Below are 6,000 nucleotides of genomic sequence, written 5' to 3'. Positions count from 1 at the left end.
AAAATGTTTTCAGTATTTGAGGTGTAATGAGGAATTATCCCTTGGGACATATAATAATTTGAAATACTCATGCATAGATCTCAAAGTGATTTACCAAGCTGGGTAAATATCATTACACCTATTTTATCAATGGGGAAACTGAGGCACAGAGCAATTAAGGATCAGCTGTTGGAAAGTGCTAGCTCTCTTTTTGGCACCAAGATAAACTGCCAGACCTTCAAAAGCACTAAGCACCTTGGGTGCCAAGCGCATGTGAAAATCCAATGAGAGGGGTTGCAGTGGGAGCTGTGGGGTGCTGAAAGCTTGGAATATGGCCCCAGTTGTGAGTGCAGAACACTTGGAAATCTGATCCTCAGTGAAGCAGCGAGTGAGTGGCAGAGCCAAAAATAGAACCCACATCTCCTGATCTGCTGTCCGACCCACGAGACCACACTGCCTCCCTGGGGATCATCCGTGTTGAGGTGGGTACATCCAAGGTGCTCTGCACCTGAGATTGCAAAGGGTGAACAGGCAACAAGTGTCAGATTTTCAAAGCTGGGAGTTTACGGATGCTATGGTGATGAGGGTGGGGCAAATGATTCCTCAGACAGACGGACAGGCAGACAGTCATGTCCATTCATTTGCATGCCCCTAATTAATGCACCTGAGGATCCAATGTAGGCACACATGGCTGGTCCCTGTGAGGCGAGTGAGGTGCCTAACTCATGCATGCCTGGTTTAACACGCTTCAATTAGGTTGGTCGAAATGTAAGCATCTAGATGCTGTGACCTGTCTCCTGTCCAGGAAGGCCTACCAGCTAGCACCACGCCAAAGTCTCTTTCAGACCTCTCCCACAGAGCATGGTTTATTAATTCAAATAAAATCTTGCCACGTAACAAAACACCGTTCCCCTGAGCTGTACAGTGGCCCAAAGCCTTTCACTCTGCACCTTTCTCACTGCTCCCAGGCCAGTCAGAGCAGCTCACCTCTCTCCTGCTGCCGTCCTTCCAGCTGAGTGCTCTCAGCCCTTTACAGGCCTCACCTAACTGTAAGCGGGGGAATGGTCCCACTATTGTGGGGAACTTTCCTGGCTTCTGCACCACCCCGGTGAAATGGGCTAGCTGAGTCCTCGCTCCCACTTCCTTTACCCAGAGGCCTCCCTGCCCTCAAGGACTCCCCTTCCACACTCCTGTCTGGCAGAGTCCTCATAACCCCGACAAGGCTGGGCCCAGGATTCCTGGGGGGCTCGACCCCCAACCCTGCTGTGGTCACCCAGGACAGGGGCTAGTCCAGGGGCGGGCAAACTTTTTGGCCTGAGGGCCACATCGGGTTTCCAAAATTGTATGGAGGGCTGGTTAGGGGAGGCTGTGCCTCCTCAAACAGCCAGGCATGGCCCGATTCCTGCCTCCTATCTGACCCCCCCGCTTCTCGCCCCGACAGCTCCCCCGGGACTCCTGCCCCATCCAACCCCCCTGTTCCCTGTCCCCTGACCACTCCCGGACTCCCCACCCTGACTGCCCCATCCAACCCCCACTCTCATTCCTGACTGCCCCCTGGGACCCCTGCCCCATCCAACTCCCGTTCCCCACCCTCAGACTGCCCCGATCCCTATCCACACCCCTGCCCCCTGACCACCCCCCCAAACTCTCCTGCTCTCTATCCAACCCCCTCTGTTCCCTGCCCCCTTACCACAGAGCACAGAACACCGGTGGCTGGCGGCGCTACAGCCACGCCACCCAGAGCACCGGGTGAGGCCGCTGCTCTGCAACTGCGCTGCCGGGCCGCCCAGAGCATTGCGCCAGCGGCACGCTTAGGCTGCGGGGGTGGAGGGACAGCAGGGGAGGGGCCGGGGTTAGCCTCCCTGCCAGGAGCTCAGGGGCCGGGCAGGAGGGTCCTGCGGGCTGGATGTGGCCCACGGGCCGTAGTTTGCCCACCTCTGGGCTAGGGTGTCCCCACTCCGGGGGGGTCTCTCTGCACTGGACACTTCCTAGACCCACTGATTATTACATACAATTTAAAGCAAGTACAAGTTATTTAATCAACAATTAATTTAAAAAAGAACAAGTCAAAATGGGAAAGGTTGAAGGAAACACGTCACCCTGCTCTGTGGCAGGGAACATCACAAACAGTGTCTCTGGAACGTCCGGGCAGGTCACAGTCTGTTCCTTGTAGCTCCCAGGCCTCCTTCTCAGGCCCTGGGTTGGACACTTGCTCTGGTGGTGGCCACACACCTCCGGGCTTTGGGTGGTGGGACCCTTCTTTCAGTGTCAGCCCCCCGGCGGGTTGAGATCCCCCTCCCAGTCTGGCCTGCAAGGACCCTTGCCTGGGGGTGTCTTTCTGCGCTGGGCCCTTTGTCCAGGGCCCCCCCTTGGCTGGCCCCAGTTGCTCACCACACCCAGCTCTAGACTGCTCCAGCTCCAGCCCCAGCTCCAGCTCCACTGTTCTAGCTCCGGCTCCACTCGGCCTCAGTACTGACGCTGCTGCTCTGCCTCCAGCCCCCTGGGCTGCTTCGCTGGCCCCCTCTGGCTCTGTGGCTGCAGCCCTGCTCCCAGCACAGGGTCTGCTCTCCCTGGGCCGTGTCTCTGGCTGGCCCAGCCCTGCTCCCAGCACAGGGTCTGCTCTCCCTGGGCCGTGTCTCTGGCTGGCTCAGCCCTGCTCCCAGCACAGGGTCTGCTCTCCCTGGGCATGTCTCTGGCTGGCCCAGCCCTGCTCCCAGCACAGGGTCTGCTCTCCCTGGGCCGTGTCTCTGGCTGGCCCAGCCCCGCTCCCAACACAGGGTCTGCTCTCCCTGGGCGTGTCTCTGGCTGGCCCAGCCCTGCTCCCAGCACAGGGTCTGCTCTCCCTGGGCCGTGTCCCTGGCTGGCCCAGCCCTGCTCCCAGCACAGGGTCTGCTCTGTGGGCTGCTTCTGTGACTGCTCCCAGCTCTGACCTGCTTCCTGGGCTGCTATTCTGGCCCAGCTCTGCTCCCCAGCTCAGCTCGGGCCCACTCTGTCTGACCCAGGCAATTCCAGCTCTTACGGAGGATGGACCCCCTCTCCCCCCTGGCCTCCTGACTCCCTGGTTAGCCTGCCCGCCCTGTCAATCAGGCTGACCTGGAGCATTGGCCGCTCCCCATTCTTTTAGTGCTGGGAGCTAGCCAACCCAAACACCCCCACTAAATGTTAGTAACGGGCCTTACATAACCCCTTTCCATTTGGGTCTGATAGTCAAACAGGGTTGGCTAGCCCCAGGCTCCAAGGCCCTTAAAGGCAGACCGCCCCGTTACAGAGGCACTCCCCTAATGTTGAAAAATCTGGATTAGTTTTAACTTGTATCTTCCAGTACTGACCGTTTTGGGGGATGGGTGGTGGCAAGGGTGGATTCTGCAAAGCTTGTCATGTGTGATTGACTCAGTCTGACCCTGGCAAAGCGATAGCACTCATTGATCTGGTAGGTCTCTCCCCCTCGCTAACATGTCTTTCCCTCTCACACTACTACGATTCTATATAAACCAAAGTTGTATGAACTCAACAGGGCTTTGAAACTGTAAATACCAGGACGGTGAGCCCTATCCAAAGCCCATTGAAATATTCACATTGTCTTCAGTGGGTTTTAGAACAGGCTCTACAAGAACTCTTAAAATTTTTAATCTGGCCTACTTCTTGACCTATTTTGTCAGTAATAATGTAGAACATTGTCAGTCACTTCCTTCAGGGAGTGATATCCTCTGGACACCAGACAGTAGCTTGTCCTATCATGCCAGGAATTACTGCCCGGAAAAGGTTGTAACCTCTGGAGCAACATCAAGTTTTTCTTTTGCTTTGAATCCACAAACCAGGGTATTATTTTTAGGGGAAGTACTCACCAGGGTAAACGTGTTCACACTGGGCTGGGCTTTGTAGGCGATGGAAATCCCAACTCAGATCTAGAACTGTATATTACAAATTGTCCTCATCTTTACAATGGTGGAACAAAGCCCCTGGATCTTTGCCTGTCCGAAGCCTGGGATATTCAAAAGCCAGATCTGAGTTTTGCAGCTGGAGCCCACAGCATGATGGTTTGGCACAACTCTTGTTTCTTTTCTAGGGAACAGTGTCTGAAATAACACTCGAACCTCCCTGTTGTCTTGACAATCCTTTATCTCCTCAGCAGCTAGTCAACATTTTGGATTCTCCCGGCTTCTAAAACCTGCTGAATTTGCAAAGATTGTGGTGTATTGCAGCCTGCAGAATGCAAGGCCTTCCTGCCTCGTCAGGGAGAAAGTTTGTTTCAGTTCTCATCAGAGGCACAACCAGAATTTTCCTAAGGAGGGGGCCCAAGAGGTGCTGATTTTGGAGGGGGAGGGATCTTCCTAGGGCTAAGTATGTGACGTAGGGGTAGGTAGGTGGGGCTTCTCCTTCTAGGGACCATCTATCTTCTGGAGCCCCATCAGCCCCAAGCTCCTCCCACCTTTCCAAGCCCGGGGTTCCCACCTTAGAGCCGGGGTCCCTAGGCTGGATGAGTGGCCTGTATCACTCCAGCGGCTTTGTGCTGCGGACTCGGCCGCCCCAGCAGCCGCAGAGGAAGCGTAGCAGCCTGACCTCTCTCAGCAACTCCATGGTGGGCGGCGCTGCTGTGGACAGGGCCCAAAGCACACAATCCCGCACACAATGCCTGTGCCACAGAGCTGCCCAGCCATGGGAGGGTGCAGGGGCGGCGTATGTTCTCTGCAGACCCCTGTGGGGTGCATTTCTGGGAGGTTTGAGTCCCAGGCAGGGCTAGGCAGACCTGTCACAGCCTGTGCCCCTAACCCTGATTGGAGTCTATGGCCAAGGAGGGGAAGGACCTGGGCACTCTCCCTCATTGTGCCCCTGGTCCTAGTGGGATGATAGCTCAGTGAAAAAGACATTATATATACACGTCTGCCTGGGCTTCCCAGAGTCCAGAGAACCTTACACTGTGAAAAATCGATTTTTAAAAGGTTTTCAGCCCTCTAACGGGGTGCCCGCTCCATTCCTTGTAGACTCGGGGATACTCCAAGCGGGCAAAACTCCCAGGCTCTTTATTTGTGTTTGTTTCCCCACCACCAGTTTCCTACTATATACGGGCTATTTACAATGGCTTGGCCTAACACAGGCCTGATCAGCAACAGCGTATCCGCCTCCTACCTCTCCCTGAGCCTCCTGGTCTCCGTCCCCCTTTTCATTCACTGCCTCCCAGCCTTATAGCTCCTGCCTAATGAGGCTGGCAGGTGCAGTCAGTGATTAGGCAAACCTAGGATATTTACCCAACCCCAACCCATTCCCCCTGATTGGAGCTAGGGTGGCAGGTGCTGATTGAGGCTTCCCCAGCAGCACCCCACCTCACACCTCCCCCACTTAAGCAACCACCGTGGGGGAGGCCTGCTCTGGCCCCTTCTCCCCCTGCCCGGGAGGTTGCTCTGGGGAAGCCCACTGCCGCCCACTGGGAGGTCTCCGGGGTCTTCCTCATGGGGTTGGTCCATCCCCCAGCCACAAAAGGCTGTGAACTTCTAGGCCAACGCTTGGGGCCGCAAACTTCCGTCCACTGGGCCGGCTGAAACTTTTGCTGCAGACAGTCCCATCCAGTCCAGGACTGCCGCCTTCACCCCCTCGTAATCTTTGCCCTGTTCATTACTTAGGGCCATGTAGGCCGCCTGCACCTCTCTGGCCAGATAGGGGGCTAGTCGCAGGGTCCAGGTTGCCTTGTCCCATCCGGCGCCCATGGCTACCCATTCAAAAGTACACAGGAAGGCATCGGGGGTGGGGAGGGGGCATTTTAGAGAGTCCCAGCCCTGGCGCACGGTTGTCATCACCTCCCAGGGGACTCACCAACCAGTGTAGGAGTGGCTGTTATACACTGGCCTGCTCCCGGATGAATTCCTGGAGGGTCTTTTGTTGCTCGTCCTGCCAGGCGAGTAAGGCCTGTCTCTCCGCCTGGTGAGACTGCTGGAAGACCTTCAGGGTCTTCGGCAGCTCCTCCTGCTGCTTGGCGAGCCACAGCACGGTGCCCTCCATTCTCGGATTGCCACTGCGTGGTCGTGG

The sequence above is a fragment of the Trachemys scripta genome, chromosome 11 (genome assembly GCF_013100865.1).
Source record: "Trachemys scripta elegans isolate TJP31775 chromosome 11, CAS_Tse_1.0, whole genome shotgun sequence".
Classification (NCBI taxonomy): domain Eukaryota; kingdom Metazoa; phylum Chordata; order Testudines; family Emydidae; genus Trachemys; species Trachemys scripta.
The sequence above is the reverse complement of the archived record's forward strand: the minus strand, read 5'-3'. Positions refer to the sequence as shown.